The sequence below is a fragment of the Pipistrellus kuhlii genome, unplaced genomic scaffold, assembly GCF_014108245.1.
Source record: "Pipistrellus kuhlii isolate mPipKuh1 unplaced genomic scaffold, mPipKuh1.p scaffold_m20_p_1, whole genome shotgun sequence".
Taxonomy (NCBI): Eukaryota; Metazoa; Chordata; class Mammalia; order Chiroptera; family Vespertilionidae; genus Pipistrellus; species Pipistrellus kuhlii.
Window position 1 is genome coordinate 25,129,404 of NW_023425404.1, and position 12,418 is coordinate 25,141,821.

A 12,418-nucleotide genomic window follows, 5' to 3' on the forward strand; every position below is an offset into this window, starting at 1 on the left:
TATGTTACAAAAAGTATTTCATGAAAAATATGTAGACTGGAAGGAAGGAAGGAAGGAAGGAAGGAAGGAAGGAAGGAAGGAAGATTATGGAACATTTATCTAATATCTAATGAACATATTTATACTGAATGATAACCAGAATATTATCCTTAGTTAGCATGAGACAGCTCATGAGTTTTCCTTCACCTTTTTAGTTCATATAAGATCCAGACATTGCTTTTGACTCATATGTCTCTGAAGTATCTTTTAATCAATAACATTTCTCCCTCCAGAATGTGGGGAATTCTACAGGACAAAAAAGAAACTGGATTATTCATTCTCCAGGGTTTTTTAAATTCTGTGTTTTTGTTATAGTGTTCATGTGATATCGCTTAAACATTTATGCACCAGTCATCTATTGCTTCATTGATGCTATGAGCCCTAGCTAGTTTTGCTTAGTGAATAGAGCATTGGCCTGTGGACTCAAGGGTCCAGGGTTTGATTCTGGTCAAGGGCACATACCTGGGTTGTGGGCTTGATCCCCAGTAGGGGGTGGGCAGGAGTCAGCCAATCAACAATTCTCTCTCATCATTGATGTTTCTATCTCTCCCTCTCTCCCCCTTCCTCTATGATATCAATAAAAACATATATAAAAAATAATAAGGCTATAAAACAAGACACTCAGTGGCACATAACAATAGGGTTTATTAGTGCCCATGCTTCTGGGGAAACTGTCATGGTGACTCTGCTGGTCTTGTCTGACCTTGCTCACATGTCTGAGGATGGGCTGGCTGCCAGCTGGTCTAGGACATCCTTGTTTGGGAGGACATGACTCTCCACGTGTCTCCCATCTTCCATCAAGTTAGCACAGTCATGTCCTTCTCATGGTGATGGCAGAAGAACAAAAAGACTGTGATGGTAAAGAAAGGCCTCACAAAAGAGCTCTTAGGAGTAGACGGAGTCAGAGGGAACTGGCCAAGCACACAGGTAGGAAGGCAGAGTCTCAGAGAACAGTAGAGAGTACAGCTGCAATTGGACTATGAGATAAAGGACTGGTCCCAATGTAGAAAGTAAGAGCCCAGATTTCGGGCCCTAAATATAAGCTGAGTCAGAATCAGGATGAACACAGATTTTCTTTAAATGAATATTTGAGAAACTCCTACTGTATGCCAGGCACTTCATCAAGGAAGTTATGGAGTAGTGGCTGGGTTGGAGACCTTCCCCCAACAGTGAAATGTGTTAATTCCTGCACAATGCTTAAAACACTGCCTGCTGCATCAGTAAACACTCATAAAAATGCTACATGTGATCTCCTTTTACACCCCCAGCAGCCCGTGAGCTAGAAAACATTTAATTCCCGTTTTACAGACGAGGAAAGGGAGCTCTGGAGAAGTCAGGTAACTTGCCCAGGTCACACAGCCAGAGAGGGGTAGTAGTGCAGGAATTCAGATCCGCGCATTTTACCTCAGCGCCCACACAGTAACCACGTGGGCATCAAGGGGTACAGCTATCTCCTCTGTACCCCGTGATGTTTCACTGAGGCCTGGAGTTCATTTTGGAAGTGCCTTTGTCTTGGGCTAAGGTGGGCCCCAGAGCCTGAGTGCGGATGTCTAGATGGGAGAGACTGGGTTCATCCTGAGAAGTGTCTTCACTTGCGAGGATTAGTGCGCTGTCGGGGCAGGAACCCGAGCAGTCAGAACAGAATGGAACGACCATGGAGAAGCAGAGGTGTGTTCCTAAGGCCACAGAGGCACAGCAGCATGCTGGGAAATCTCTCAGCAAGGAGCAGAAAGGTGAGCAAGAGACCAGAGGTGGGTGTGAGAGATTTTGCAAAGGAGGAACGAAAAGGCATGTTAAAGAAAGACCAAGGGTGGCTATTGTCCAACGTGCTATTTCCTGAACCCGGAAATATCAGCAAGATAATCAGAAACATGTGGCAGACTTTTTAAACTGTGGATTCCTGGGCCCTCCCTTGGAGATTCTAATTAGTAGTTTCAGGTAGATTCTGGATAGCTGCACGTTTTCAAAGCTTCCCAGGTGACCCTGTTGATTAGCTTGGTCTGGGGCCCGCTGATGGGTCTAGAGCTGCAGCCCTTCATTGTGCAGATAAGGAAGCAGATACCAGGGAGCTTAAGTGTCTCACTGGAGCCACACAGCTGGTTGAGGGCAGACTTGGAACTGGGCTTCAGTCCAATGCTCTTTTTAAAAATGTATTTTTTTAAAAATTTGTTTCAGAGAGGAAGGGAAGGGGAGAGAGAGATAGAAACATCATTGATGAGAGAGAATCATTGATTGGCTACCTCCTATATGCCCCCCACTGGGGATTGAGCCCACAACCCAGGCATGTGCCCTTGTCCAGAATCGAACCCAGGACCCTTCAGTCGGCAGGCTGACACTCTATCCACTGAGCTAAACCAGCTAGGGGGAATGCTCTTTCCATACTATTCTATATTCCTGTCACTATATTGGATGAGAAAGCTGCTTCAGGGGGAAATACTCCCAAATTTATATGCTGGCATGAGATTACTGAATAGTGCTCACACTATAAACTGTGAGTAACAGTAATTATGCACAATAAATTCTATTCCTGACCAGTGTTGCCAAGTGGTTAGAGCATTGCCCCCACACACCCGAACTTCCTGGGTTTGATTCCCAGTCAAGGACATGTACCTGGGTTGTAGGCTCTATCCCTGACCCCTTCAGGGCACTTGCAGGAAGCAACTAATGAATACAGTGGTGCCTCGCATAAAGAACGCCTCGCACAGCGAACGCTGCACACAACGAACTTCATTTCATGATTCATACAACGAACTTCGTTTCACACAACGAAGTCGCCCGAGCTTCCATGACCGCTTTGCCCGAGCTTCCACGATCGCTGCCGATGTATTGCATCCTTCCGCGCAGGCACTGCAGGCAGTCGTTAGTCACTGCGCTTAACTTAAGCACATATCGCGGCAATCGTTCTTCATTACGAATTAAATCACGCACATATCGTGGCAGTCGTCCTTTTAAGTTAAACTCAATATTTTTTTATATCATGATGTATCTAAATAAAAATAATAACAAAAAAATTATCTTTTTTTATGTCATCTTAGCATATTTTATACTACAGAACGAATTATTTTTTTTAACATGTATTGTTATGGGAAAACACGTTTCACATAACGAACTTTTCGCATAACAAACTTGCTCCTGGAACGAATTAAGTTCGTTGTGTGAGGCACCACTGTATGTATCTCTCACCTCTATGTTCTCTCTCTCTCTTTTTCTCTCTTTCTCTTTTTCTCTATTCCTCCATTCCTTCCTTCCACTCTCTCTCTCTCAAAAAAAAAAAAAAAAAAATCAATGGAAAAAATATCCTCAGGTGAAGATTAACAAAAACAAAAAATTCTGTGGAACAATCTCCGTTGACAATGCCTAAGTATGGATTCTATTCCCAGGAGGGATGTAAGTGGCTCAGAAGTAGGAACCATATATATCTTTTCATTTTTATATCTCCATCTCTCTACCTTCTACCACAGTATACTTCTAAATGACAGTTAAATAACTGCAATGAATTTGAAAAACTCACATCCTATACAATAAAAGTGTAAGTATGCAAATTGTTCCCTCCACTACAAGTTCATCCAGGAGTTTGACCAGGGGGTGGGGCCGGCGGGGGAAAGGGAGGGAGGCCCTGGCCCTAGCCTGAGGCCGGCAGCCTCTAGGGACCCTACCAGTGCACAAATTTCATGCACTGGGCCTTTAGTATTATAGAACATGTTTAGTGGTGAAAGTCAATATTGTGGTAGGAAAACCTTTATTTGTGTCTAAGACTTTTTTTTTTTTCTTTTCAAGTCTGTCAAACCTCTGTTGCTCTGAAATGACAGCTTGCTTGGTAAATAATATAAACCCAAGATGAACAACACACGAGTTCCTTTTTGAAGGCAGCTGTGACCAATGGGACTGAGTTACCCCCTCAGGTGGACCAATTGGTGAGTGAATGAGTACACTGGCCTAAGAATCCCCTCCCTGAGAGCCCCGATTCTCCCTTTCCGGGTAGCAGGATGCCACAGGAAACCTGATTCTCACATCACCTCTCTTGTATAATAAAGGAAACTGAGCCCAGAAAGTCTGAGTAACCCTCCTTGGTGACATACCTGACAAGCTGAGGAATTGGCGACCTGTGCTCCTTATAGGATCACACTCTGCCCGAGTGAGGAGCCGATATCGGGGTTTGGGTTGTTGTGTTTTGGTTCTGCTCTTCAAAGAGCATCTGCAAATCACACAAGCACCGAGGCTGAAAGACTGTTAGAGCAAGAAGAGAGCCGGGCTCAGCTTGGGGGCTTGGCTATCACACACCACCTTTGTGGGGTTATCAGAGCCTCTCAGGTGCTGCCTCAGAGTCTGGCATTCTCAGGGCTCCTGTCCGGACCAGAATCCCTGAACCAGGAGGAGGACAGATGGGGCTCCTTTGCCCCAGGAGGCGCAGAGTCTCGCAGGGGCACTGCAGATGAGCCTTGGCTCCAGGTGTCCCTACTGATGGAGCTCTGCTTGGAAGCTGGAGAGGGACACATCACCTGGCATAAAGCTGTACTTACATACCAAAGGCACTGCTTTTGTTTAGTTTCTACTTTCATCTGAGGTGGCTTTGAAAGGGGCTAGGTGGAGATTATTGGGGGGAGGGGGGCGGTCCTGAAATCTCCTGAGCTACCTCTTCCTGTCTTGACCATCTGCTGCAGGGGGATCCCTAGAGCAGGACCTGAGCTGGGCCCCCACATTGCCTCCAGGCAGCTCCACACTTCTGTGAACGTGGTCTTGGGATATCTCCTGAGCCTCAGAGGTTATGGTTATGGTCTCCCAGCCCTGAGCAGACAGAGGGCTTTAGAGATCTGGGAAGACAAGTGTTCCAGCCACAAGGACCTTTGCTCTCAGACTTTGCTGGAGCAACAGTGACTCATACCCAGAGAAGAAAGTTACATTCCTCCTGAAGCTGCTTCAAGGCCCGAAAGCAAAAGGCCCTGGGTCACGGGAGATAATTTTTCTAGGTATTTCATCCCTCTCCTTCGCCAACCATTTACAGAAACTCCGACTCTCATGGCACTAGAGCACACTCTAGTGGTGGTGAGGCAAAGCGCACACTTGTTCGGGCGAAAGGTTAGGGAGGCTTCCTCAAAAGAGCGAGATAAATTAATAGAATGTTATATGGCGACCCCAAGCCGATAATTCTCTAAGAATAAGGCAGTTTGTTTTGTTCAATGCTCAACGCCAAGGGCAAACAAACAAAAATTATTAAACATCTTAAAACAATCTAAAATAACAACCAACCCCGTGAGATTTTAGGAAAGCTTTTGTGTTCTGTTTTCTTCTTAAATCCGAGCTACATCCAGACTTTCTCCTTGGAGATGAGGTTTGAAGAAGGCAGAGGAAGCCGATAATAGATATAATACCTAAAACAAACTTCCTTCAGCCGTGACGGGGTTATTACAAACTCGAGTGAGTACCGTTATTGCAGATAAATAAAAACAATGGACCAAAACCAATTTTGCATAAGGAAATATTGTGCAATGTGTTATAAGCCTTGGTGAAGAATTTTCTCTGCTCTATCAAGTGATGCTTAATGTACACAAGAAACTTGTCTTTGGTTACAGATAGCAAGGGCTCTTATAAAAACACACATATCTGTTTAACCAAGTAGCAACATTGCACAGACTCGTGTGTGTGTGTGTGTGTGTGTGTGTTTCTAAAGTAAAGGAAACGTATGCACTTGGTTCAACGTGGAAATTATACTCTTAAAATCTAACACAAACTGGAAGAAAAAAAAATTCAACAACACACATAAAACAACTTTTCTTTAAAAAAAAAAAAGCCATAAGCTTTGTGTTCTATTGTGTTTAGACTTAAAATATAGAACTATTTAGAAAGAATTAAAGAGATTATGTTTATTTGATTTCAAGTTATCTCAGCAAGAAACACACTTTTCATACCTCTTTGGAAGAACAGCAGGTCAAATGACACATTTGTGAGTGACTGTTTGAAATATTGCAGCCACACCACAGGGTCCACCTGACCTGAGCACCACAGATGGAGGGAACAAAGGCTTGTGTTTTAAATGTTCCTTTAAGAGCCTTTCTGGGGAGTGGGAGGAACGCAGGAAGCTGTCACGGGCCTCCCTTTTTATTTTTATCCTATGACACTAATCAGTTTCATTCTATTTCTAACCCATGACTTAGGCTCATAATTAATTTTCCCAAAGGCAAACAGTATAATAGCATAATTCTGCAACTTTGCAAGAATAGTAGTTTGTTTCAAAGTCACCCGCATCCTTCAATGCCCAAGGGTTTCCCAAGCAGTTATTCCTCGAGTAGGTTTTGTTTTAGAATCTGCTCAGTAACCAAGGTAGGGCTTTATTTTTTATGCTAAAATGAGGAGCAGAGCAGGTTTGTTAAACAGGTAGATCCAGGATCTAAGCAGTCACTCATTTTATTGCTTGACTGAGTGAAAATGATACATTTATGTGAGCTTAATTCCCTTATTAAATGAAACAATGAATATTGCAGGAGTCTGAAGATCATGCTGTAGAGGATTTCACTGAACGTTTCCGAGAGTAATTATACCAAACAGCAGAACCTAACCCCTGTTCAGGGCGTGACTCAATATAAAGACTTGTGAGTCAAATGCTGAGCCCTTTAAAACTACACACCTTTGTTCATGGCCTTATTAAAGATATTCTCCCATCTCCACTTAAAGGAATAGATTGCCAAGGTCCAAATAAAATGCCAGAACGTACAAAGAAAACAGTCTGACCTCACTGCTGCACCTGATACTTCCAATCCCCATTTCCTGTGAGTTCCCCTGTCTTCACCTCCTCTGCCCCAGGCTTTCATAAGCCAGAGAGATAAAAATGAATTTCACTTCCCAAATGCTAAGATTGCTGGTGCAGAACCGAACCAAATATCAGCAGCTGAGCCAGGGCCCCTGGAGCCATAGAGGAGCACTGACAAAAGGCTTGCATTCTCTGCTCATCTTGGCTTCCTGTGCTTTAAAAGCGGCAGGGAGAAATGCAACCGCGCTCTAACAGAAAGAACGAAAACTTACACGTATGGGAGAAATTCATGGGGGAAAGAGGATAAAATAGATGTTCCTAAAGCCACACAATGGAAGAAGTGATGCCAGTGATACTGCTCATGGCCATGGCTTCCACCGTGTGGATGTACCAGGCGGGGACCGTTAAAGATGCAGATTCTGAGGCTCCTCGTTTCTAACAAGCGCCACGGGGTGCCGGTGTAGTTGGTCTGAGGACCACATTTTAAATAATTAGGGCTCGAGACATTCACTGCTTTTCAAATCATTTGCCCTCCTTCCCCCCATATTACTATTCCAAAGTAGTTTTATTTATTTCTGCAGCAGGTTTGTGATGATAGTATTTAATAACTAAAACAATACATGTGTTTTATAATACAGATGTAAGTATATGCAGCGACTGTCTCAAAAAAAACTTGGGTTCAAGGACAAGTACATGATGTTGGCAGAAAAGGTGCCGGGAGCCTTTACAGTCTGTCCCGAAGAGAGTCTGGGAAGATCCTCTCTGGTCTCTTTCTACCTGCCAGTTAGTTCAGGTATGAAATGACCGTGCCATCCTCCTCCTGAGAGGCAGCTCACAGCAGTAAGGATTGGGCCTGGGGCAGGCCCACAGGGTAGGCTCTGTGACCTTGATTTGGCTTTCAGGCTTAGTTTACTCACATCTCAAAATGGGCTGAGCACACCCACCTGCAAGCTGGTTTTAAGGAGTTGAAAGGACTCCTATAAAGCACCCAGCACAGTGCCCGTGGTTGCTCACAAAATATTAGGTGCAATTAACTCTCCCTCAGGGCTTCCTCTAACCCAGGTATTTTAACCTTGGCAGATGCACTTTAGAATCACCTAAGGAAGCTTTTTTTTTATTTTTTTTTTATTGATTTTTTACAGAGAGGAAGGGAGAGAGATAGAGAGCTAGAAATGTCAATGAGAGAGAAACATTGACCAGCTGCCTCTTGCACACCCCCTACTGGGGATGTGCCTACAACCCAGGTACATGCCCTTGACCGGAATCGAACCTGGGACCTTTCAGTCCGCAGACCAACGCTCTACCACTGAGCCAAACAGGTTTCGGCAACCTAAGGAAGCTTTTAATCATCCTGACTCCCTGATAGATCCTCCGTTCCTCCAACTGATGAACTGAATATGATGTAACCTGCACCTGCAGCCTGGACATCCTGAGCACCTAACCAGGCACCTTATATGGACTGCACATTGAACCACCAATCAGCACATGCCAAATACTCTAAGTCCTCGATTCCTAAATACCTAAGTGCCTAATCATGTGCCTTATATGAAACCACCAATCAGCGCATGCCGAGTACCCTAAGCCCCATCCCTTCCCGTTCCTCCCCTCAGAAGGCATGTTCACCTCTGCACGTGCTGCTACTCCCCCTTGGGAGACAGCCTGGCAGGTCCTTCTCCTCTAGTAAAGCCTGTGGTCCTGGTTTTCAGCCTTCTGTCTCATCTTTCACTCCCCCTCCCAGGTCACACCCAGATCAATTAAATGATAGTCGGAGGAGGTGAGGGGCCACTTTTAAAGCCCCCAGGTGGTCCCAAGTTCAGCCATTAGCCTAAGTGTAGCTCAGGAGCAGTTGCTTCTTAGGGGCCTCGTGATAGGCACCAGCTCATTAGCCTGCCCCAGGGGTGGTGGGGTGGGAAGAAGGGGGAGAGGCTCCCCAGCCCCCATGCACACCCCAAGGCTGTCTTCCCTTTCTCACCCCTGCTGGGACCTCAATCTGCCCCCTCTCAGTGCTCATAGTTTTTTCCTAGTGATTGACCTGCCCCAGGGCATGGCAGCACAAGCCCATCCCTTCAGATGTCTGAGCTTGGACTACTTTATCTGTATTCTCCTTAACCGATGGGACTATTTTATTATTGTCACCCACGTTTTCTGTGCTTTCACCAACAGTAAAATCAAATAGGGTCACGTGAGTAAAATAGCCGCCAGAAAAACTCACCCCGATATTTAGCCCCTGGAAAGCTCAGCCCACAGTGTGTCTGAAGTCCCTGGGGAGTGGGGATGCCTCATGTGTGTGCTTGGACAAATGCAGTCAGCTACCATCCTGGTTCTGTCACATCCTATCTGGGAGGTCACATGACCTCAAAGGACTGTGACTAGTAAGTGAATAACATCTGTAATGTCTATTAGCCCAGTGCTCAGAATGAGGTGTATTTTCAATGATGTTAGGGTTTTTGCAATTAATTGATGGCACCTGCCCAGCTTGGCTATCACTAATGAGAAAGCTAAAAAGGGCTAATTCCAATGTAACCGTGATATTTGGGGCTAGTGATCTGAATCCAAGCCAGCAAGCTCTGTGTGCATTCCTGATCACCTATAATTAAGTCCCTCTCTCCTTCCCAGACACTGGTCTTGTGGAACCTGTTACTGTGAACAGTGCACTGCCCCAGAGGGAGGGTTATTAACACTGGCGCCAGGCCAGACCATCAGATATGGCCTGAGACTCCCAACACCTGGGGGCCTTCTTGCAAGGCCCACAAAACGGACCGGAAGCATAATCCATGTTTGTGGGACAAAGACCACAGGGAGGGAAATATAAAGGAGGGCCCCATGTGTGTTCCTTCACTCAGATTTGGAAGGCTATTCCCTGAATCCACTGGTGTATTAAACAGTGTCCCTCCTTTTTATTCTCAGAAACGTTCTTGGTTTTCTTTGGTTTTCTGCAACACTACTAGGCACCACTATCCCTTCTCAATACTGAATTTAAAAAAAAGTTATTATTTACCGAGAGATTGCTCTCTCATGGTTGCCTCCCATGGTCTGAAGACTGCACAGGAATCTGTGGCAAAGTTGAGCAGAGTCCCACTCTTTTGGGAGACACATTCTGTTTCCCAGGTGTTATGCAGGGCAGCTTGGGCCCCACATTCTTACTAAGCTTTTCCTTCCTTTCCTCCCTCTGCCCCAGGCATAGTCCCCACCTTGTACTTCAGTAGCTTTTTGCCCTTTATTCCTGGAATGTTGCTACCAGGTCAGGTTCCCAGGCCAGATTTTCCCCTTCCCTTCTCTGGTTGGGCCAGCTGCCATTGGTTCATTAGACTTACCAACCAATCAGAACTGCTTCAGAACTGGTCAATCAGAGCCACATGATCAGAGCCACTGACCAATAAAAACTGTTCAAATCCCTAAAACTTAATTAGCATAGAATTAGACCAATTGGGAATCTGGGTGGAGACTTTCTCTATAAAAGGGAGCCTCCATGGTCTCTGTGGAGCCAATTTTCAGTCTCTGCTGGAGGCGGAGGTTATGCTCCCCAGTTTGCAGACTGTTCACCTGAAGATCTCCTTTTCCCTCCTGTCTATTCATCTGAAGAAACTCTCTTTCCTCTCTCTTCTCCAGTGCCTGGCACATTCCAGGTTTCATTGAAATAGGGCTAATTCACAGTACTTTAATGACTATAAGAAGTCAGGGAAGAAATAGATCCTGGGAGTCAGCTTGACAGGAGCTAGTCAGGACTGTTGAGGAGAAGAATCTAAGCCAATGTTTGAAAGAAGAGTGCTGATGTACAAGAGAGTAGGTTCATGAAAGTGGTCAGTTGGGTCTGTAGGCAGAATGGAGAGAGTCTAAAAAATCAGCTTAAAGTAGTCCAGTCTTTAGTGTCAGCAGCAATTCTAGACAAGAAAAGACTATCCTGGTAGTAGTCCTTTATTGCTTTAGTAATTCTTATATAGTGCTGTCAGCTGGGGGCTTTATATTTACTCCCAAAAACCAGTCTTTTTGTCTCATGTTTGACCTCTTCTGTCAAATAAGTTAAGATTTGTGTTTTTCATTTTCCACTTGATACCGTTTGAAGAGTCTGGTATTTCTAGAAAGTATAGTGTTTAATAAAAGTCAGTTTATTACAACTTAGGATGAAAATGGGACCTCAGAAAGGAGATTCTGGAGGGAAATAATTAGGGAATGGGCAGTGGGCCCGGAAGCCTAGAATTCTGCCTTCAGTCTTTACTTTCATGACACCCTTCTTTAAAGCTGTGTTTCATCCAAAATCAGTCTGCCTGTAGTTTCATGGAATTAGACTTTAGAGGGTGGGGGTCTTGGTTTCTATTCACTGATGACCCAAAGCCCCTATATTAGTGCTGGGCCAGAGGAAGACTCAACAAATACCTGCTGTGTCAGGGAAAAAGAAACAGTTCAGGTGTTTCTAATACAGGTGAGGTCACAGGCTTTATTCAGCTGATGCAAATCTGGACCTGAAACCCAGAAACTCTCCAAAACGATGCAGGATTGGGGTCTTCTAGGTTGAGAAGAGAGGGGCATGGGACCTGTGCTCTGGGCTAGGGTGCAGTTTTCTTTATCTCGAACTACTGTAAAGTTTAGCAATGACTCTGGGTTTTCATGATTCCTGCTAAAGATCATTGGAGTAATCTTATTCCAGAAACTCAGAACAGTTCTTTCAAGAGCTGTTTTTGTAAGCTTGGGGGGTTGTCTGTTAATCAGGTTCATGGGAGGGGGAGATAACAAAACACCAAAAAAAGGTGGGGGGATAGGGAAAGCAAAAATGGGGAAAAGAAACAGAAAGGTAAGGATTGAAACAAGGAAAATGAGGTCTGTTTTAATCTTTTTTTAAAAAAAAGCAAATAAATGAATAGGCAAACTGCCCTTTCTTCCCCTCAGCTATGCATCTGCACTGGTGAAATTGCTAGAAATATTTGTCATGTTAATTTTGTTTGGATACAGACAAATATCCCAAGCAGCTGCTGCCGAATGTCCCCCGAAGAGCTCCGATCTTATGCGGGAGATTTGCTTCTGTTTTCATTTCCAAAGCCTCTGTTTTAGTAGTCATGGTGAATTAAAGTCGGTTTCACCGGAGGCATAACATTTCTTAAGCGATGAGATCAGGTCTTGGGGTCCCCACTGAACACTTGACAAATATAGCCACGAGAGCAGTCAGCCGAGTTCTACCAAGTTGGAAATTCAGTCTAATTCTGGGCTTGTATGTAACTTTGATCTGTTCTGGGGGCATAGCCTGTTCTTCTAATCTGGTCCCATTACCTTGTAAATGTGTATCTTGCTCACAAGAGACCTGAGAAAGAAGGGATAGATCGATCAGGGTGAGACTATCACCCACTCTGGGAAAAGCAACCCCAAGGCACTATATCAGCATTGTTACCTGAAGTATGAAAGGTCCTTCATGTAGTTTCAAAGATATTTGATTTATATTTAGGACTGTGCTTGAATTTTGAAATTAAAGAGGGGGAAGAAGGCAAAATGCTATTTCATTTCTTAGGAAAACCCCCAAACACCATCTTTTTTTTCAAAATACTTGTTGCAATCAATGAATCTTTGCCACCTGTGTGTAGAGTCATTGGCTCACAAGAGCCAATTGTGAACATCTGTTTCCCACTTTACATTCAATGATGTTGG